Source organism: Panicum virgatum, chromosome 6K, assembly GCF_016808335.1.
Source record: "Panicum virgatum strain AP13 chromosome 6K, P.virgatum_v5, whole genome shotgun sequence".
Lineage (NCBI taxonomy): Eukaryota > Viridiplantae > Streptophyta > Magnoliopsida > Poales > Poaceae > Panicum > Panicum virgatum.
Window position 1 is genome coordinate 17,894,490 of NC_053141.1, and position 22,770 is coordinate 17,917,259.

Here is a 22,770-nt window from a genome sequence, read left to right on the forward strand (position 1 = left end):
TGTTCGCTGTTTTTTCTGCGTGGAGGTAGTACCGTCACAGCTATGTAGATACGGTTTTGGCGGAGGGCAAGTTAAGATATATGAAGCGAGATTTGAAGAAGACTATTGATCACACTAGCAAACAATACGTATATGAGTAAAGAGAAAATAAGATGTACCGCATGAATCTGCCTTTTCGCTATCTTCTTCGGCTAGTTGGAACCACATGTTTGTTTACAAAAATAGTAAATTTTCCAAAGTTACCTCTTGACAACAGGACATGTGTTTGTTTGCAATACAATACTTGACATAATTGAACCTTGGATTAATAACTAAACTCCACCTAGTACTTTATGATTGTACCACAATCAAATCATTGCCTAGTGATAATTACAAGTGGTAGAAAGAACCAACAGGTACTAGCAAAGTCTATACTATGCTGAACATCCAAACTTGTGATTCTTCTTTCATAAAAGATTAGACCAAGGATGCCCCCGAGTTCTCTTGCTACTTTGAGGCTAGACAGAATCCTCCCCTGCAACAGTAGTGAACACTTGTGTTGACTCAATGCAACAAAGCAAAATCACATCCCAGAATACACAATGAACCGGCAGTGCCTCTGTTAGTTGCCTCTGTTTGTTGTTCTCAGCTAGCCAGCCTGCTTTCTGTAAACCTCAACCCAATCAGATGTTCTAGTTAAAATGCAGTAGGGCATGTGAAAAGAAAAGAAAATAAGAAGGAACAACATTAAAAAAAACAAAACTCCCGCAATAGCATCCATCAACCCAAGTTCATAAAGGTGCAAGATTTAGATGCAAAAGTAGGCAAGCCAAAAGAAGTCTAACAATTGGAATGGACCTGGTCAGGGAAGAAACAGTGGCGGTGTGGCACTAAAAATTCCAAACATGCACTTAGAGAACCTGAAATATAAATTCAGAAGATTTTGCGACACCAGTGGCACTCTATGACAATGCACAACATCATAGCCTAATAGGTCATAGTTAGAGTAGGACACAATTAGGTAAGCACCATGTGTATAGGCCTCAACACATATATCTACCTTGACATGAGCCTAGACTTCAGATCTCATTGGTAGTAATGCATTGCTTACAGGTTTCAGGTTTATTGTCTGAAAATTCCATCGGTAGTATTGCAGTGTGCGTTGCCTACAACTGGTTTCAGGTTCATTGTCAACAAATTTGATCAGCAGCATATGACAACTTAATTTTTTTTATTAGCTGATTTGATCAGTAGAAATTATCTGTGCAAATCTAATTTCCTATTTGTGTATGCATTGCGTACAATCAAATAGCCTTTACAGAGCTATGGATACTATTTAGGCATATGCTGGAACCCTTCATATACAAGGGCAGCATGTCATAAAACAATTGTATTCTGGACTAGCTCTGAAACTCTTCAGTATGTGATGCAAGAGATCCATAGATTTTCAAAAAGAAGGGAAATAAAAATGACATTTTGACGCAACCTAATTAGAGATGGTTGAGGTACCGATCAAGGTTGAATTCAATGTAAGCGCCACCAGCAGTTATTTGAAGGACCAAAGCAATTAAACTCCTACAAATAATAGCAAATTCATTCAGACCGTATAGATGATTCAGGTGCTTTCAAAAAAAAATAGATGATTCATAGCATATAGGAGCTTTACTAGAATATAGTTACAGTCCTAGCTGAAGAAATCCTCCTTCACTATCTGCTATAATCCAAGAGGAAACCTATGATCCAAATTGGTGTACGTGAACCAATAAATCTAATGAGAAGGGAAATAACATTATCCTGCAAAATATCTCCACCAATGAAGGCTATACTAATCTATGTTATCCTGTAATTATTATTGGAATTCCTAGGTCATTTTCACAGATAAGCCAATGACACTGCTAATCAATTAACCAAAAAGTGGAAATCAGAATGCCCTAGCCAGTTTGCTTGCTGTAACACTGAGCGAATCACAGGCGTGAGCATTGTTAGTATAAGTAGAAATCTCCATCCCGATTTTTTTACTGTGATTTACTAGAAAGAAAGTGCTCAGGCGTAAATCCACAACCTAATTTATCTGTCAAGACCTACATCAACAAAGTGATGATTGCCGTAACTCGCTGACTATAATATGGTGGAATCGACATAATGTTGAAAAAATTAGTAAATTATATGGTTAATTTACGTGAGTTACTAGACAAAAATTTATAGTAACATATCAATTGCCGAAGTGAATTTTTAAAGTGTGTTTCTGAATATTTGGTACAAAATTCAATACAGTCAAGCACCTAAGGAGTGGCCTCCCTGTAGCAAAATATATATGAAAACATGGACCATCTGCTACATGTGGTAGTGACATCCCTGTAGCAAAAATATATTAAAATGTAGACCATTTGCCATCTGCGGCTATCTAACTTGGAATGAATCAAACAAGGCTACGAGATTTTCATGAAGGCATCGTTCAGAAGATTTTGCTACAAGAGAAATTCACAGTGCAACACGGATAGGCAAACAATTAAAAGTAGGCTAAAAATCATCACCAGATTGAACGTGAGTGCTTAGCTTACCTCTGCTGGTTTAGATGAGGGGGCGATTCACCAAATCACTAGGAACTCCTGCAGGCACGGTGGAGGCAATCTCAGAACAGATTGCATAGATCGGCCGGCAGACACCAATCCAACTTTGGGGATGAGGATTGGGCTGTCTCCGATGGCGTTCTTATGGAGGTCTGTGCTGCAGAGGAGGAGCCCGTTCAAGCTCAGGAGGTGCCAAGAGCTCGGAAAAGCCGTAGGGGCCGCCGCTCGAGGAGCTTGCCGGAGGCCGTAACGGATGCTGCGCGAGCTCGCCGCACCTTTGCAAGCGGAGAAAGCAGGGGGAGGAGGCCTGGGTCGTGAAGAAGTCCATCGGGATGAGGGTGCAGCGCCGGGAGGATAGCGGCGTCGGGAGGGTGGAGGTGCGGCCCCGGGATTGGGTGGAGCGTCGGGGGAGGGAAGCGCCTGGATTGGGGGAGCGGGGAGCGCCTAGATTGGGGGAGATGACCTGCCGTCGTGGATGCCGTGCGAGCTCGCCGAAGCTGCCCTCCGCACCACCGCAGCGGAGGAAGGAGTGGGCAGCACCGGTGGTGAGGAACCCCGTCCGGTGGAGGGTGCGGACCTGGTTACCGACGGGAAGCCCGCCTATGGCAGCCGGCGGCGCAGGGTCCGTCAGAGCAGGGTGTTGCAGGGGCGGGACGTTAGCCGGCGAAGCAGGAAGGCACGGGGGAGGGCGGCGCAGGAAGGCACGGGAGAGGGCGGCGCCCGGCGCATCACCATAGGATCGCCGGCGGGAGTACGGGTCGGAGGATCGTGGACGGGGGCACGATGTATTGTGATGCGAGCTGTGGACGGGGAGGTGGGGAAAAACCGACGGCCAGAAAAAAAAACCGAATGGAAAAGGTCGGGTCCGACGGGTTGGCTCGGGTACGGAAGGGATTATTCCATACCAGGGTATGAAATACTTATTCCATACCCGAGCCAGCCTCTGCCGCGCACCGGTGCGCGCTGCTCGTCCTGGCAGCCTCCCTCTCCGCGTACGTGGGCTCGGTGCGGTTCCCGCTGCTGCAAAGATGTGATTTCCCCGGGAGCTACGATGGGTGTGACGGTGGTTACATAATGAATTCAGCGCTGAAAATCATTCGTCGCAGAAAGCTAGCGGAGTACAAAAATTATTTTCCATTAGTTTCTATCCACGTGTGGATGCATCAGCTTATGGATTAAATTATTTTTTCCTTTACAATACCAACCGTGATACATCTGCCCATGGAGTAAATCAATCTTTCTTTACAACACCACGTGGATTAAAATATTTATTCTTTACATCAACGGCCATGAAAAAAAGCATACATTGGTTGAATAAGGAGCACTAATACATTTGCTTCATGGCGCCAAATTTTACGATTTGGACTTACAGGGAAAACTACAAACCCAACAACTAACTAAAGAGGTAACTAAGCACAGTACACATGAAAGCAGTGTTTTAAAGGAAGTAAGGCGTCCTGTGTATGCCATGTCTTGAACCAAGAATCTGATTGATTGGTATACTAGTGACGGAACTATATGCCTATGCTGACCTTCACTTGCATCAGGCATGAGCGTAAGATTTTTTTTTTTTGGAATCCAATCAGGCCATAAGAAGGGTTAGGAAGGATCACACTACAGACATTAAATGGATTTCAGAAAGACATGAGCCATGACGCTAACAAGAATTTCTACACTTCCCACAACATACTTCAGACTTCACCATGATCTGACTGCTTACTTGGATGTCTTCCATAATGCAAACGAACGCTAAGCTTGTTTGTTCTCACCAATCTGCTCCAATGATCATGATGTGACTGCTTATTTAAATGTCTTCCATAATGCAAATGAATGTCAAGCTTGTTTGTTCTCACCAATCTTCTCCAATGACCATGATCCAACTGCTTATTTAGATGTCTTGCATAATGCAAACGAATGTCAAGCATTTTTTTTCTCACCAATCTACTCCAATGTGACCCTGTAGCTGCAGGCAGAAGTCAAACGAATGTCAAGCTTGTTTGTTGTCACCAATCTACTCCAATGTGATCTTGTAGCTGCAGCAGAAATCAATAGATCAGAGCACTAAACAGGATCTAAGCCGGTCAATATACACAATTTAAAAGATATAAAATGATAGGATTTCAGGAAACTAACCAAAGGCTAGTTTATTTAGCAAATAATGGAGTTATCAATCTGATCCAGCCTTTACTGCAAATCTTAAACTATTAATCTATATAAAAATTAATCCCAAGAAGAGAGCAGTTTGCAGAATACATCTAATGCAGGAGCCAAAACAAAATGAATGGGAGCTGAAGACAGATTGATGACAATAGGGCTAGAATGAATTAGCAGGCAGCTTTACAAGGCTGTCTATGAGTTTTGCTGGAAAGCTGGTCTGAGGATCAGCATCTTGACAAAGGTTGCTCTGCAGGCTGTGTTTAGTCAGAGCCAGTAGTGGTTGAGGCTTCACAACACACTGCCAATAGCTCGAGTGTGTTCAATGGAGGATTTCAAAAAGAAATTCAGGAACGTAAGCTCACATTTGAGCACTCATATATAAACAAAATCATTTCCATCTAAGAACAAAATCATATTGTGTATCTGAATTCCTAACAGGTATACATACAGAAACAAATAAAGTCATCAATCCAGTTTTTTAAAAGAACATAACGCTCTAGTTATCTGAACATGTATTCCCCCACCAACACTTTACAGAAAAACAATTAGTGGTAATAAAGTGCTTGGTCCTGGCACTCAGCAGCTCGATAGACGGATAGAGCGTGTTCAACAATGACTTATCTTTCATGTTATATAAATTCTATGGTCCAAGACATGAGCTCCACTGAATTCTACACAATGAACTATCTTGCTTAAGATTCAACCCAACAGGACAATAAAAATGAAGACAATCAAGACATAAGACTGACCAGCATACCAATACAGTTACAGCTTGTCACATTGTCACAGAAAACTGAGAACTATGCATAAATTCCCCCCCTTGGTTGAAACAGAAGTACATGGTAGTGCACTAGCAAATCGGTTAGCGCTTGGAAGTCTAGACAAGTAGCCTGCTTTACTGTTAGACAGGGATGAAAACAATTGAGATCTAAGACTAAACATAAGCGTATAGAAACTAACAATTTAATTGCAACTCAACAGGTTCTCACGAGCCACTAAGAAGCATGCCTAAATGTTCCGCTTGGCTCACGTATAAGTAGATGACGGGAGTGCACCAGCTACTCGATTTGAGCAACCAAGGCGCCTATGCAGATAAGTTTCCTGCTATACTGCTCTGCATGAACGCCATAGCAGCACAACAGTGGTCTCCGGGGGGGGGGGGGGGGGGGGGGGACGAGTACGAGCTCACCGTGGCCTCGTTGTGGCAGTGGCGATAGGGGAGCACCTGATTGCAGGCCACGATCTTACACCTCCGCCAGTAATGCTCGCACTTGCAGAAGCAGCACAAATTCATTCTCGTGAGAACAAGCTCAGCGAGACGAACCTGACACGGATCGAGGAAGTCCGAAGGACCCAATCCATCGAGCGGAATCGGACAGCCTCGCAGATCCGGGCCATTCGACCCCGAGAGTAGCAAATCTAGTGTAAGGATCACCGGGGTGTCCGACCCTAGAGGGGGAGGGGGTGAATAGGGTCGCTAATCGCTTTTCTATCCTAGGGCTCAATCTAATTGCATAAGATAATCCTAACACGTCCTACACATGCTAGTTATGACTAAGGTTTATCTATGCAACTCTCTACTTACCCCTAAAAACTTGCAACATATAGCCAATCCTAATCAAACTAACTAGGAAAGTAAAGGCACACAAGAAAGAGTAAATGCGGAAACGTAATAAGGTAAGTAAAGAGGTAAGTGCAAGAGGGATGCAAACTCCCGAGTAGACACGGTCATGTAACGTGGTTCGGCACAAACGCCTACGTCCACGGGACACCGAGGCTCTTCCGATCACCGTCTTGCACTACGCCACCAAGGCGATGCCGGCAAGCAAAGGCAAGTGCACACAGGACACCGAGTCTAGTGCACCGCCACCGTCTCTCTCGGTCACCCGGCCGAAATCCACTACGGAGCTTCTCCACCAAGGAGGGGGCCTCCTCTTCCCCCGCACAAAGTGTCGTTGCCACTCCACACCAAGACGGAGGGTCACACGACGGATCACAAGTTGCTTGCCGCAGCAAGACTTCTCTCAAGGGAGCTCTCGCAAGAACTAATCCCTAAACAAGCACTAAGCACTCTCACAAGTGTGCTTAAGCCTATATGATGTACAATGAAGCTCTATGGTGGTTGGAGATGTTCTTGGGTGTGTTTGGGATGTTCAGCAACTCCAGCACACTTCAAATGGACGGGGTGAGGCATATATATAGGCCACCAAGTCTTGTAGCCGTTGCTCCAACGGTCAGCTGAAAATCTGCTACCACCGGAAGAACCGATGCCTCTTGGCAGGGTAGCGTCGGTTCATCCGGTCACTCACAACATGAAGTAGCCGTTGAAGTCCTGACAGCTGACGCAGAGACCACCGGTTGAACCGATGCAATGCACCGATGCCTCACCGGTTCAACCGGTGCTGAAAGAATCTTCTCCTGGATGCTGACGTCATTACACCGGTGGTATGCACCGATGCACCGTCGGTTGAACCGGTGCTGAAGAAACTTCTTCTGGATGCTGACGTCATTACACCGGTGGTATGCACCGATGCACCGTCGGTTGAACCGGTGCTGAAGAAACTTCTTCTGGGCACTTGACATCGTCTCTGGTACAAAGGACGGCCATTGCACCGATGCCCTATTTTGGACCGTCAGTTCAACCGGTGCCTATAGGCTGACTTGGCTTCGATTCCCTTCTGCACCAAAGTATCAAGGCGTCGGTTCTTCTGACTACCATCGGATGCTCCGATGCCCTAGCGTCGGTTCTTCCGGTGCTCCTGAATCAAAGAGCTTTCAGGGCGCTGCCCTGAGACCCGCGAGGGGCGGCTCCCCCTCGACCCCCGTCCGCTAACCGGGTAGCGGAACCCCCGTAGGGGCAGTCCATCGGGCCTTGCTACGCCTATCTTCTCTTTCTCTTTGTCATCACTTGAACCTAAAAGCCTGAGAATGATCATCTTAACAATCATATTAGTCCAAGTGTTGTGTTGTCATTCGATCACCAAAATCACTCGAAATGGCATCAATGGTGCCATGTTCGTTACATCTAGGTTCTGTCGAGGGGCGAGGAAATGGAAGAGTGGAGGAAGACGAAGGGCGAAGCTAATCTAGGCGCCCACTCGCTCGCTCACCCGTGCTCCATCTTGCCTACGTTGCGGCGGTCGACCTCCCCGTCGCAGGCCGCGTCGACCTCGGCAGCGCCGTTGTCGCCGGGGAAGTGAGCTCCCCCCCCAACCCCGGCGGAGAAGGCGAGCGGCGCCGGGAGGAGAGATACGGCATGGGAGGTTGGTGCAGCACTGGGAGGGATTGGGGGCTAGCCGAAAAAATAGCCGTGGTGGGGGGAGCACCGTCGGAGGAGGCGAGCGCCGTCGGGAGGAGAGCAACGGCGCGGGGAGGGTGCGGCGCCGGGATGGGAGCTGGGCGGTGGAGGCGAGCGGCACTGGGAGGAGAGCGATGGCGCGGAGGGGGTGCAGTGCTAGGAGGGACTGGGCGTCGGGACGGGAGCTGGGCGGTGGAAGCGAGCGGTGCTGGGAGGAGAGCGACGGCGCGCGGGGCCGACAGGGGGTGGGGGTGGGGTTGCGGCGCCGGGAGGTATTGGGCACCGGGACAGAGCTGGGCGGTTGGGCATGGAGACGGTGGTGGAGGTGGTGGGGGATGTCGTCGCAGATCGGGGCGAACCGGATGGAAAAAACCGAAAGCGGGGCGATCGGGGGACGAGATGGATCGGGTGTGTGGGCTGGCTCGGGTATGGAATTCCTTATTCCATACCCAGAGTAGGAAATAGACCTACTATATATATATATATATATATATATATATATATATATATATATATATATATATATATATATATATATATATATAGTTACTTATATAATATTTGTCCTAGATAGTTTTCATATATAAATTAATTCACTTATATATATGTATACACATATCTATACGTGTGAATTCTTTTACATATGAAAATGTTTAGGACCAATATTATATAAATATATATATACACATATATATTATTGGAGTGCTTATATATATAATACATACATACTCATAAATAGAAATATAATACACACACACATATATATATATATATATATGTATATTCATTTTTAATTACATATATACGCGTATATTATCATATTTGTTGTGATTGTCAATGTGAGATTGTCCATCATAGTAGAATTCGCCTTTTGGATCGAGGACTTTCTCAACAATAAATCTGGACAATTGTTCTTGAATCGCCATAATCTTTTCCTCTGGTATGAGTTTATCACGCATCTCCTCGACCTATGGAAAAAAGGAATAATTAATTTCGACTAATTAAAATACGAGTTCAAACATTAACAAGTTTTTTACTTACTTCCCCCTCCCAATCTGTCCAGGCCCTTGGAGGACCTACCAGACCATAGATGTTCTCGCATACATAGTATGCGTATAAATTAGTGCCTTGTTCCTACCTCATACACTTTAAGAGAGAAGAAATTATCAGGTATTTACATGAATATATAATAAAACTAATGAAACGTGCAACGAATCATCTAAGTGCGTACCGCAAAATCTGTCTTGATCTTCAATTCCTTGTCCAATTTGCCTGGATGATTTTTAACGACTTGTTTCCAAACCCTGTGCATGATTAGAACAATTATAGTCAAGTAACAAAGTGATTCAAATTATCGGTCATCGACGGAGTAGTGGTAGAATTACTTTTTCATCATGTTAAGAAGATCTTCGTATTGTTCTGGATTTCTCCTCAATGAGTCCATAACCACGAGTAGGCTCTTCTCGGGAATTATGACAATTAGGACCCAGTGTTCACTGCAAGATTATACGGAGGCAGTTCTTGGTAGTTAAGCTTTAAACAATTCGATTACTGAATAGAAAGAGTTAGACGGAAGGAATCACTCACGCAAAGTTGTAAGGAAACAATATCATTTGCTTGTTGTGATGAACGCTTATGTACTTGAACAAGTTTTTGAATATCTCATCGGAATTGTCGCGTAGAAGCCTCCAATTATAAGTAATTGGGTCGATGAAGCCGAGGTGAGAGTATCCCTTTCTCCTGCAAGTTTGTATCTCCATTCTACATGATACCGAATAAATCAAGGGATCAGTATGTTGAGATCATGCAAAACAATACGTAAGGAGAGTAAAATACTTACAGAACCCACAAGCCGATCATAGAGATGTCGAGGTCCTTCTGATGGAATAGTTGGTAAACTTCTTCCCAGTTTATCCATATAATGGCCTCCCCCCGTAAGAAATCATCATCTTTAATCTTTGCGCCCTGCATGAAGATGCAATCGGCCATCGCACACATGTAGTGTTGGTGCAGCTTATACATTTGCGTTGGAAGCACGAACACTACTTCGGGGGGTACAAGAGATTTGCCCAGCTCATACGTCCATTTCACGACCACATCGGCCTTTGGAATATCTTCCCCCCCTGCAATTTGAGCCGCCGTTAGGTTTGATTCTTTCAAAAATGTAACAAAGTCTTGTTGTTGCGTCGTCTGTCCCACTACGAGAGGCTCTATTGATTGTTTCTTTTGGGCTCCGAGCTGTGGAACGTCGGACGACGACGACTTTGATTGTCTCTTCTTTTTCTCAGTAGTTTTGATAATTGTGCGGTCGTAGTCTGAAGGGAGATCTCTCAGAATGAATTTTCTCTTATTTGCTTCGCACATTCCCTTAAAAAATTCAAATCTCCCGGATTTATCACTTTCTCGGGCTCCGGCTTCGGCTTCGGCTTGAAGTGCTCTTTAACTCTTTCTTGAGTTATCCGATTGCATTCTTCAAGGCTCATGTCCCAGGGTTTAATAGGAGCCTCCTTGGTTTTCTTCTTCTTTTCCTTCTTCTTTGGAGGCTCCTTAGCCGGTCCAGCTACCTTCTTTGCCGACGGCGGAGGGGGTGACCATGGAGGTGAAGTGTCCCCTCATAAGAGAAGACTTAAATGTGATATCAACATCAGTCCCAGGAGGCTGATGACACATTTATTACATCAGATGGTTCATCACCGTACAACTCTACGTGGTAATGGGCAGAGAAGCGCCACTATCGCAAGGATTACAACCCACACCCACACAACGATATTAATTATAAAAAGGGGGTGATCAAAGTCTTGCGCCATGCGGGATCTCCTGCGGGTGACCCTAATCCACAGGCAAGGTTGGGTGCAGGACAGTATCCTACTCGACATCCTCGGGAACGAAGTCTGGGTCTTCTACTGTAAAAATTAAGAATGGGGTGAGCACAAACGTACTCAGCAAGTCCAACCACACCCATGGAAGGGGGAATAAACAAAATATAATGCACAGGGTAATTCAAGGATAAGGTTAGGGTTTACTTTTGCAGAAAGCTAGATTTATGCATGGGTTCATTTGAAAGCAAGCATTTCCAAAACTAGTTTTCCTGTACCGAGTAAAACGAGGGATTGATCCACACAGGATCCAATTTTTAAGCTGCTACCGGACTCCTCATCCGCCGTAGCACACGGCACATCTGCCGGACACTTTTCCAAAACAACTCACGCCAACCCATCCCAAAATAAACACTAGTTATGTGACCACACCGTAACTCGCCCAATACCGTGGGCATGGCTATTCGAATAGATTTTAACTCTACAGAGGTGTGCAACTATACCCACAAGCGGGGTACCGCATCTCAATCACCTTAGTGTGGGTGCAGATCCCAACAAAGTCATTACCCACCTTAGCTAGACCTGACTAGCCATCACGGAATACACCAAGGGGTCATTGACCTATCACAGAGGTTCTAACCGGGGCATAAGTCACACAGAGCTAATCCCTTCTCCTTGATCACCCGTTGCTCTCAGCTCTCCTGATGGCTATCAGACTAACTAGTGGGGTTTATGCTAAGTCGTTGCCCATTCAACGGTCGAGTGGTTTGCACGATAGTGGAGTTATGTGAGATGACACACCAACTCGGTCCTTAGTGGTGACAAGATGGATATCTCCCTTCCTTACTCTGCCACACAGGCACGAGCACACCAAACGGCAAATCACACAGAAATGCCATCCATCCCGTCTAAACTCATCTTTCGAAATTTCACATTTTTTCCTTCCCACACACTCACACATTTTCCGTTATAAAACAAATTGTATTGAGTTCAAGGTCCTAAGCGTTCTAATAGCGATTAACGTCCAAACGCATTCAGACATTAACCTAGGTGGTCAAGGAATGGTTATAACAAATCAAGGGGTGGCTATCCAACCGTGTTTTCAGCAGGCAAAACATATGCAATTTTGTAAAACAGGCCAATAGGTTGTGTTTATAAAAACTACGACAAAAGCATGCATCAAAGGATGAGATTGAACTTGCCGTCTTCGAATCCTTCCGGGAGGTCCTGATCGAAGTACTGTCCTTCGGGTTCGGGGTCGCGGAATTGGTCCTCGTTCACTTGCTTGCAGTACTGCTCGTCGACGGGCTCTCCTTCATTCACACCATGATCTACGACGTATACAAACAAACACACAATCAAGAAAAAGAAATAAAAGCTTTATCGTTGAGCTCGAATCGGAAACAATTAAGATATGGAGACAGGAGTAATATTTTAGGGCGGTTTCCTAATGGCATGGCCAAAACTATGTTAGGAATGGCATGGTAAAGTTTCAGACCGATCGGGAGTTGTTTTGCCCATGAAATAATAGGTCAGAGAGGGGTTTAAGGTTAAACCGAGATTCAAGGGCCTCTTTGTAATTAGTTTTGGAAAGGGGGAAGGACTAGATTGTAATTTCTAGAAATATCTGGGCATACTAGAAAGGGCAGGGGCTTATTTATAAATGTTTTCATAAGGTGGGAGGGTTGGTTTCGAATAAAAATAAAAGGAAGGGTTTCTTTTGTAAAAGGGCTTGAGAGGTGAGAGGGTTCTTTAAGAGATAACAGGAAAGGCAGGGGCCTAAAGGCAAAAATGCCTTTCTTCTCCCTTTCCCCTCGCTGGGAAATAGGGGAGGGGGGTGGCGCGCCAGCGGCGGCCTGATTAAGGCGTCCAGGGCGGAGGCGGTGGCCGGGAGGAGAGGGGAAAGAGAGAGGAGGAGGTGGGGGTTTGATTCCCCTACCTAGCTCGAGCTGGGGTGGAGCAGGGAGGTGGGGCGATGAGAGCGAGCGGCGGTGGCCACGGCGGCTCTAGGTGGCGGCGCTGCGGGTAGTGGGAGGGCGCAGGTGGTGGCGGTCGGAGTCGTGGGAGCGAGAGCGACGCCGAGGTCCCCTTTTATAGGCAGGGAGAGGCGGTGGCGCGGCGGTGGAGGGGAGGAGCAGGTGGTGGCGGCCGGCGAGCGGCACGGCGAGCCTTAATGGCGTTCTGCCGTGTTTGCTTGTCGCGAAGCGGCGTGCGGGCGGGGAGGCCGGCGCAAGGGTGACGGGACGTGAGCGGCAGCAGTGACGAGCACAAGGAGGTGGCAGCGGTGGCGTTGGGCTCGGCGTGCAGGGCGGCACTGTTGCTAGACGACGGCGGCGTGGCGAGCGCACGTGGGAGCAGTGCGTGGGCGGGCTTGGGAACAGGACGAGCGGGACCGGGGGCGGCCGGCGTCGAGCCGCAAGCGGCGAGCGGCACGGCGGGCGGCGTGCGTCATGTGGCGCACGCATGCGTGTGCGCGTGGAGCGCGTGGGCGGCCGTGGCGTGGCACGGGCGTCGCGGCGGGTGGCGCGGCGGGTGGAGCACGCGCGCGCGTGTGCGCGTGCAGCAGCGCTTGCGCAGTGGGGCAGGAGGCGCAGGCGTGGCGGGTGCGCGGGCCAAGGGAGCACGGCGTGCGGGGCGAGCGAGCAGGGGCCGGGGCGTGCGCGCGTGGAGGCGGCCGGTGGTGGGCCGAGCGACGTCGCGGTGCGGCGTGTCGAGCGCCGCGTGTGTGCGCGCGTGTGCGTGCGCACGGGCAGGCCGGGGGCGGCGCGCGTGCACAGGAAGGCGAGGCGCGCGGGCTGGGCAGGCGAGGTCGGGCGCGGGCGCGGGCCTAGCGGCCTGCTCGGAGGCATGCGGGAGCAGGGCAGAGGATGGAGAAGGAGAAGGGAGGAGGGAGGAGAAAGAAAAGAAAAGAGAAAATGGAAAAAGAAAAGGGAAAAAAGGAAAAATAAAAAGGAAAAGGGAAAGAGAGAGAAAAAGAAAGAGAAGGAAAGAGGGAGGGAGATCGCGCCGGCGTCGATCGCGGCAGGCGGTCGCGTGTGGGCGACAGGCCGCCAAGCGGCGCGGGATGGGACGGCAACGAGGAAAAAGAAAAGGTGGAACGATGCTTGAAATCGGGTGTCGGGTGTCAAGACGGAGATCTGACGGGACGGTTTCGGGGAAAGGGGCTCAGAGGTTTAGGAAGGTTTGAACTCAACGATAAAAACTTTGAAAAGAAATATTTTAGCGTGTGATTTAATTCAGTAAATTTTTGGATGTCGCAGGAGGCGACGGTGACACTTGAGTGTTCTTCGGCGCATGAGATGATGGTGATGGAGAATGTGCCGGTGAACCTTGCCGAGATAGTGCTGCCCTTGGGGGGTTTTGCGGAGATGAAGGCCTTGGAGAGGCATGCTGAGATGCCGGTCTTGGTGTTCGATCATCCAACTTTAGGACAATGTAGCGCTTATCCCATAGGATGTAGCCATAAATGGCTTCTGCTAGTGTCCTCTCCCCATCGCCTCCAGGAATATCAAGCTCGAGCGTCTCCCAACCCTGGCACACCTGATCCACGCCAACTCTTGTATATCCTGCCGGAATTTGCTGCCCGTGGTACACGTCGCCTGGTTGGGTTGGCATGGCGGTACCGTACGCAACAGTGAACATTAAGTTCTTAATGGCAGTCTGCATGTTACAAGGTGTCCGCTGGGTGATCTCTTCCACTGGAAATCACTGCGGGGCCGTCGCTTCAACTGCGGCCTGGATCCCCGTTGGCTCGACGGTGACGTCTGTGGAAGCGCAGCTGCTTTTCCGCTAAGACAAATGATCGGCTGCGACATTAGGCTCTGGAGGCACCAGTTGCGCTTGCTGTTGCTGGCTCATTGCTATGGCCACTTGGTGTTGAACCTCTTCCTCCAGTCTTTGATCGTGTGACATCAGCCGTTCCTCTAGCCTTCGTAGGTGCTCCCGCTCATCATTCTTTCTTCTTTGCCGGCTTCTATATGATTCAATGTAATCCATGAACCCATACTTCCACGGAACCACGTCTTTTCCTCTTGTGCAGTCCGGACGATCTGGATTCCCAAGGGCGTAAGTCAGCTCGTCCCTCTCTCTATCCGGCTGGAATGTTCCCTCGGTCGCTGCTTGTATGGCCTCCTGTAGTGTCTGGGCTGCTAGCTGGATGTTTGGCCCACAGATGCAGGCCCTAGTCAATGGGTCCAAGTGTCCCCCGTGACCATAAAACCAGGTCCTTGACCTTTCAGGCCAATTCATGGTCGCAGGCTGGATGCCTCTGTCAAGCAGATCCTGCTCCACCTTCTCCCATTTGGGTATTGCAAGCTTGTAGCCTCCTTGGCCTAGAGTGTGATGGTACACTTTCTTCGAGGCGTTGTCCTTGGCCTTCTGCACCTTCTGAAGCCCAAGCTCTGAAGACTTGTACTGCACAAATGCATCCCAGTGACCCCTGAGCTTTTCGAGCTCGCTGGTAAACATGGGCGTGGTCACGGTCTTGATATATTTCTTCGTCAAAATTTTCTTGAATGATTGCAGCTGTTCGGCCATCTTGCTCAGGGTCCAGCGCTTGCATATCTCTTCGGATTCAGCTGGAACCATGAAGTTTTTCTTAATCTCCCGCCAGCACCATTCTTTGGCGGCAGCCTCTGGATCGATCGGTTTGCCATCTGGACCAACTTCCATTATAATGAACCACCCTTCCAGTTTTTTTGTCGGGCCTCGCTTCGCCTTTTTCTGCTGCGACGATGATCCAGACGGCTATAAAAAATATTCATAGTATTCATATAGATTCAGATGAAAATATGATTTTCAATACAAGTAAGTATAGTTGTGATATGTACATTAGCACTTTGTTTACCAGCAGCGTCATCCTGAATAGATGGTGGCTCAATTCCATCACCGGACATATTCAAATATATGTCGGTATTGCTGCCATCATCAGCTTGTTCAGGGGAATCTCCTTGACCTTCGGCAATCATATTCAACAGGAACTGTTCGTCTTCCGCGTCTGTGTGTCGCGGGTCCATCATAACTAAAATATGAATACAAATAAAATCCTTAAGAAACTTCTCTAAATAATCCACATATTTAGATCGGTAACGATCGGAAACTACCAGAAATGATCGGAAACGATTTGGTCGGTATCGGTAACGATCGGAACCTATTGGAAACGATTCGGTCGGTATCGGTAATGATCGGAAACTATCGAAAACGATTCGGTCGGGATCGGTAACGATCGGAAACTATCGGAAACTATCGAAAACGATTGTGTGTTAGCGCGAGTTTGCGAGCCCGAGAAGTAATATATAAATGACATAATTAAAGAGTAAATACATGATAAATTGAACTCTTTGAATGACATAAAAAAATAATAAATACATGATAAATTGAACTCTTTGAATGCCATAAAAAATAATAAATACATGATAAATTAAAGTCTTTGAATGACATAATTAAATAATGAATACATCATAATAGAAATTCTCTCTAATTCTATATATCCTTCTCTATTTCTCTCTAAATTCTCTCTAATAATATATCCAAAATTGAATTCTAATAATATATCTAAAATTGAATTCTAATAATATTTCCATAATTGAATTCTAATAATATATCTATAAATCAATTCTACTTAATATATAATAAATAAAAATTTCCAAATATTTTTCATGATTCTACGATTTTTCCAACTATTTTCTAACTATTTTCTACAAACTCCTATCTATTTCCAACTATTTCTAACATAATAAAAAAAGCTGACGTCAGCACATAGTAGTGCTAACGTCAGCAAAGGGCTTACGTCCTTCGGCGCCGGCCGGCATCGGCGGTGGTGCGTCGGGTCGCGAGCTGAGGCGGCGGCCGAGGGGTGCAGCGCGCCGGCGGTCGAGGTCGCGGTGGCACGGCGGCGGTCGAGGGCGGGCGGGGGCACGGCGGGCGTCGAGGTCGGGGCCGGCGAGCTCGGGCCGGTGGTGGTGGAGGTCGCTCGAGGTGGGGGGCCGGCATTTGGGCAGGCGACATCGGGGCCGGCGGCGGGTGGAGGTCGAGGGCGGGGTCCGGGACGACGGCGCGGGGCCGGCGAGCTTGGGCGGCACGCGCGGGTGGAGGGCGAGGTCGGGGCCGGCACGGGCAGTGGTCGGCGACGACGGCGCTCGGGGACGACGGCGCGATGGGGCGGCGAAGCTCGAGCGGCGCGTCCTCTGGCGGCAGTGGACGACGGCGCTCGGGGATGACGACGATGGCGAGAAGGAGGCGTCGGATCGAGCAGCGGGGCGACGGCGCGCCGGCGGAAATCAAGAAAATCGCGAAGTGTTGGGGGAACATGGGGGCGAGGAAGAAGGAGAGTTATATGGGGGCGAGGAAGTGTTTTTGGGCGGGCCGGGAAAATTCCCAGCCCGCGGCCCACCTTTAGTCCCGGGTGGATCTACCACCCGGGATAAAAGGGTCTGTTTTCCCTCATTCCCGCCAAATCTTATGTTTGTTTTTGTTTCTTTTTACTTCTCTTTTAAAATAGACTTTCATTTGTTAATTCAGTTAATAAAATTATGATTCCAAAAATTGGAACAAAATTTCTTATCTCTATATAAACATGATACACGCAACAAAAATAATTAATTTTCATTCAAGTGATTGGATCAACGAAATATCTAACTTTTTTGAAATTATATTTGTTATTTTGACCATGCAAAAATATATTAGGTGAATAAATTTTTTCAAACTGTTGCTTTTCGACAGAAAGTGGATTCTATCACGATATTAACATTTAAAAAATGAATTTTACATAAAATTAATCAATTTCATGATATTAATGAGTAGTGTGTGAGTTTGAGAGATAGTGTGTGTTAGTGAGAAAGTATAGTGTGTTAATGTGAATGTAATTTCAAGAAATAAATAAAATTAGTTGAGTAATCTATATTATTTTATGAAAATTATACTTGAGTCTGATAATTAAGTGAAAATTATAAAAAATGATATATATATATAACACATAAAGGATAATGGTACAGTACATATATAATAAAAGTATTCGAATTGTCATTACTTTTGTATATAATAATAGAAACTGATTCAAGTACATGAAAGATTAGCGGTAACAGACTTTCTCTTAACAAATGTCTCTTGATTATGATCACGGCGCAAGTATGGAGCATTATCATTGGCTAGCAGGATGCATGGATCCGCATTTACTTCGAAAGGTGGAATGGCAACAAAGTTATTATATTTTTCTGACAAGTCTATCTTATCCTCCACTCCAACGATGTTTCTCTTCCCTGATAGAACTATGTGTCACTTAGGCTCATGATCTTTTTGCTTGTTTATCCCCTTCTTTGGCTTGCTGGACATGTCTTTAATGTTGAAAACCTGAGCGACATTCTGAGCTAGGACAAACGGCTCGTCTCTATACCCAAGATTGTTGAGATCAACTATTGTCGTCTCATACTCATCTTTTGTTACCCCTCCTCCAGATAGCTTAACTCATTGGCAACAAAATAGAGGCACCTTGAAATTGGGACCGTAATCCAGCTCTCATATCTCTTCAATGTAGCCGTAATATGTGTCCTTTTTTCCATTATTGTCCGTGGCATCCATACGAACACCGTTGTTTTGGTTGGTACTCTTTTTATCTTGGACTATCGTATAAAATGTGTTTTCATTTATCTCATACCCTTGGTATGTTAAGATATTCCAAGATGGTCCCCTAGCCAATAAAAACAGTAGTTCACTTATATCCATATTATGCATTAGATGCTTCCGTAACCAGCTGCAGAAAGTGTTCATGTGCTCACGTGTAATCCATGCCTCAGACTTTTCCAGGAATTCGGAGAGCAGAATTTTCTTGTGTTCCTCGATATACGGGTCAACCAAGGATGATTGTTGAAGAACCACATAATGCGCTTTCTTGAATGAGAAATCATCTGTGCAGACATAAGATTTCTTTCCTAATGTACCCTTTCCAGTTAGTCTCCCCTCATATCGCGATTCAGGGACTCCAATCGGTTTAAGGTCATCAATAAAGTCAACACAAAAGTCAATGACCTCCTCAGTTCCGTAGGCACTAGCGATGCTTCCTTCTGGACAAGCTCGATTACGAACACATTTCTTGAGTACCCCCACGAACCTTTCGAATGGGAACATGTTGTGTAGAAATAGTGGTCCGAGGATATCAATCTCTTTCACAAGGTGCACTAGAAGATGTGTCATGATGTTGAAGAAAGATGGTGGAAATATCATCTCAAAGCCAACAAGGCATTGCACCACATCGTTTTGCAGCTTTATCAAATTCTCCGGGTCAATTACCTTCTGAGAAACTGCGTTGAGGAAGGCATATAGTTTCACGATAGTTAACCGGACGTTATCAGGCAGAATCCCCCGCAGCACAACCAGAAGAAGTTCGGTCATAAGCACATGACAGTCATGGGACTTGAGATTTGTAAATTTCTTCTCTGCCAAATTTAAGATTCCTTTTGTATTGGATGAGTATCCAGATGGAACCTTTATACTGCTCAAGGAATCAAACATGGTTTCCTTCTCTTTCTTGCTAAGAGTATAGCTGGCAGGACTTAATTATTCTCGTCCATTATCTCGTTGTTGTGGATGTAAGGCATCTCGTTCTTCCATACGTTGCAATTCTTGACATGTTTCTACTGTATCTTTTGTCTTTCCGTAAACTCCCAAGAATGCTATCAGGTTGACGCAAAGATTCTTCGTGAGGTGCATCACATCAATTGCATGACGAATATCTAAGACTTCCTAATATGGTAGCTCCCAAAATATAGATTTCTTCTTCCACATGGGCACTATTCCGTTTTCGTTCGGAATAGGTTGGCTACCAGGTTCCTTTCCAAAAATAACTTCTAGATCTTTTACCATGTTGAAGACGTCTTTACCATTACGGTGCATCGGTTTTGTTCGGTGGTCCGCTTGGCCTTTGAAATGCTTGCCCTTCTTTCGTACCGCATGCCAGATGGGAAGAAACCGACGATGACCCATGTATACAACCTTCTTATAGTGAGTCAACCATATATTATCGGTATCATCTAAACAGTGTGTGCATACTTTGTAACCCTTGATCAAATGTCCTGACAAGTTACTAAGAGCAGGCCAGTCATTGATCGTTACGAACAGCAATGCTCGTAGGTTGAAGTTTTCCTATTTGTATTCATCCCACATCCGTACACCTTTATCGCCCCAGAGCAATAAGAGTTCTTCGACCAATGGTCTTAGTTACACATCAATGTCATTTCCGGGCTGCTTTGGGCCCGGGATAAGCACTGGCATCATGATGAACTTTCATTTCATGCAGAGCCATGGTGGAAGATTGTACATACAAAGAGTCACAGGCCAAGTGCTATGACCACTGCTCATCTCACCAAAAGGATTCATGACATCCGTACTCAAACCGAACCTTATGTTTCTCGCATCCAAATCAAATTCAGGGTGCGTTCTATCTATTTTTCTCCGCTGCGACCCATCAGCGGGGTGTCTCAACATCGAGTCTTTCTTGCGTTCCTCTTTGTGCCATCGCATCAATTTAACATTATCTTTATTTCTAAACAGACGCTTCAAACATGGTATTATAGGCAAATACCACATGACCTTCGCAGGAACTCTCTTCCGGGGAGTCTCCCCCTCGACATCTCTAGGATCATCTTTGTTAATCTTGTAACGCAATGCACTGCATACGAGGCATGCATCCAAATTCTCGTACTCGCCTCGGTAGAGAATGCAGTCGTTGGGGCATGCATGTATCTTTTGCACTTCCAATCCTAGAGGGCAAACAAGTTGTTTGGCTTCATACGTTGTGGTAGGCAATTCATTGTCCTTAGAAAGCATTTTTTTAACAAGTTCGAGTAATTCACCAAATCCCTTGTCGGATACACCATTTGTCGCCTTCCATTGCAGCAACTCCAAGGTGGTGCCAAGTTTTTTCATTCCATTTTCACAATCTGGGTATAACAACTTACGGTACTCCTCTAACATCTTCTGGAACTTCAACCTCTCCGTTTCACTCTCACAGTCTGCCTGCACATTGTGCAATGCCTGCCCCAGATCGTCGCTGGGATCATTTTCTGCTACATCTACTTCGGGCTCTTCCATGGGAATATCATCATCGAATGCACCGAATCCAGCATTCCCGGGAAAGTGGTCGTCAAAATCTTCTTCTTCATTGTCTTCCATGGTAACCCCCTGTTCTCCGTGCTTCGTCCAACAAACATACTTCTCCATGAAACCATTTGTGAAAATGTGGCTGTGTAGGATTCTTGAAGATGAGTAATCCTTGTTATTGTTGCAATGAACACACAGGAAGCACATAAAACCATTCTGCTTGTTTGCCTCAGCCACAGACAAAAAATAATGCAGGCCTTCAATGAATTCGTTCGAACGTCGGTCAGCATTGTACATCCATTGCCGGTCCATCTGCATTTTAAAGAAATCGATTTGAATTCTTTACACGTATCGAATAAATAAAATATATCAAACCTAAATTAAACTAAATGTAACATAACATGAATAATTAAAAGATCTGCAATATCCATCATACATCTTGATTAATTAAAAAGAGTACTTAATGCATTACAGAACTTAACAAAGGAGTACTCAACATGAAACTTAAAAATTCGGACAACAACACATAGGTTTTCAACCGTCCTTGTGTGGCAACGCAGAATGCTCTAACGGATTTCTTCCTGCCGCAGAAGAAGATGGCGGAGCTGAAACCTCCGAGTTTGGTGGTGACGAACCGTAACGCCACAATAAATCCTCAAGATCAAACGGAGGTTCTTCGCCCCTTTCCACGCATTATCTATATTCTTTTTTCCAAATAACGGAGCGCTGCCCTATGAAAAGCACTAGGTTTCTTGGACCGACGACCTACTCGAGTTGTGCCCTTCTCTCCAGAAGGACAACGATCACCCCCACCGGCGCCACTCCCTCCAGCTGCTGAAGCCATATTTTACTGTAAAATACCTTTATTTTTCACAAAATTATAAATTCTTACCATTACAATGCAAATATTATTTACTATTACAATTACAATAATCAGATTAATAACTCTTGCAAATAACAATGAAATCATATATACATCACTAGAGTGTTAAAATAATTCATTCATAATACAAAAAAATTCTAATATACTCATTTCATTAATTCATTCATGAATACAAAAATCAACTATCCACAATATGGTCATATATACAAGTACATCACATGAAGTGTCTACACTCATTCTAAAAATTTCTACTATCCACATACTCATCTAAATCTAAAAGAAAATCACACCTACATATGCAATCTAAATGTCCAAGAAATGTGCTAGCTACACATTTTCTCTATTTCTAAAGCATGAAATGAGCTATACAAGCCAAGGAAGAAGAGAAAAACAAGCCCCAAATCTTTAGCGCCGATGAATGGACGGGGGAATCAAAGATCTTCACAAATGTGGTGAAGAAATGGGCAAGAACTCTCCTCTCCCGAGGCAAGAACAGTAAGAACAAATGAGCTGAATGGCTCGGGCGAGGGGAGAGGGAAGGGGATAAGGGGGCCAAGGCCTTTTGTTCCGGTTGGAGGCACCAACCGGGACAAAAGGGGGGCCTTTTATCCTGGTTGGTGGCTCCAACCGGGACAAAAGGCCGTCACCAACCAGGATAAAAAGCCCCCTTTTTGTCCCGATTGGTTCCTCCAACTGGGACAAAAGACCCCTGTCCCCCGCTGGCCCGGCTAGCCGTTGGACCCGAGACAAAAGCCACCTATTGTCCCGGGCCCAAAGGCAGCCAGGACAAATGGCCTGGAACAAAGACATGTTCTATAGTAGTGTAGGGGTGTTCAGCCACATGCCCAATTCCTTTTCAAAGAACTCTTTACAGCATTAGGCAACAAGGAGCTAGCAATGCTGAAGCCGGGGCTAGTTTGTTTCCCGGAGTTAGCTTTTCTTATCACGGTGTGTATTGTTATGTTTGGGTTCATT

At 46.0% G+C, this 22,770-nt stretch overlaps 1 long non-coding RNA gene across 2 annotated transcripts; it reads right to left on the reverse strand.

The window, feature by feature from the left end:
• Window positions 1–3,855: 3,855 nt before the first annotated feature.
• On the reverse strand, window positions 3,856–6,123 carry LOC120711944. Of its 2 annotated transcripts, none has more exons than XR_005690553.1 (2): window positions 5,896–6,123; window positions 3,856–4,582 (listed from the first exon to the last, which is right to left on the reverse strand). It is a non-coding gene; the product is annotated as an uncharacterized LOC120711944 (long non-coding RNA). The 2 variants fall into 2 exon arrangements; XR_005690552.1 differs by having other exon boundaries at window positions 4,683–6,123.
• Between the last annotated feature and the right edge of the window lie 16,647 nt (window positions 6,124–22,770).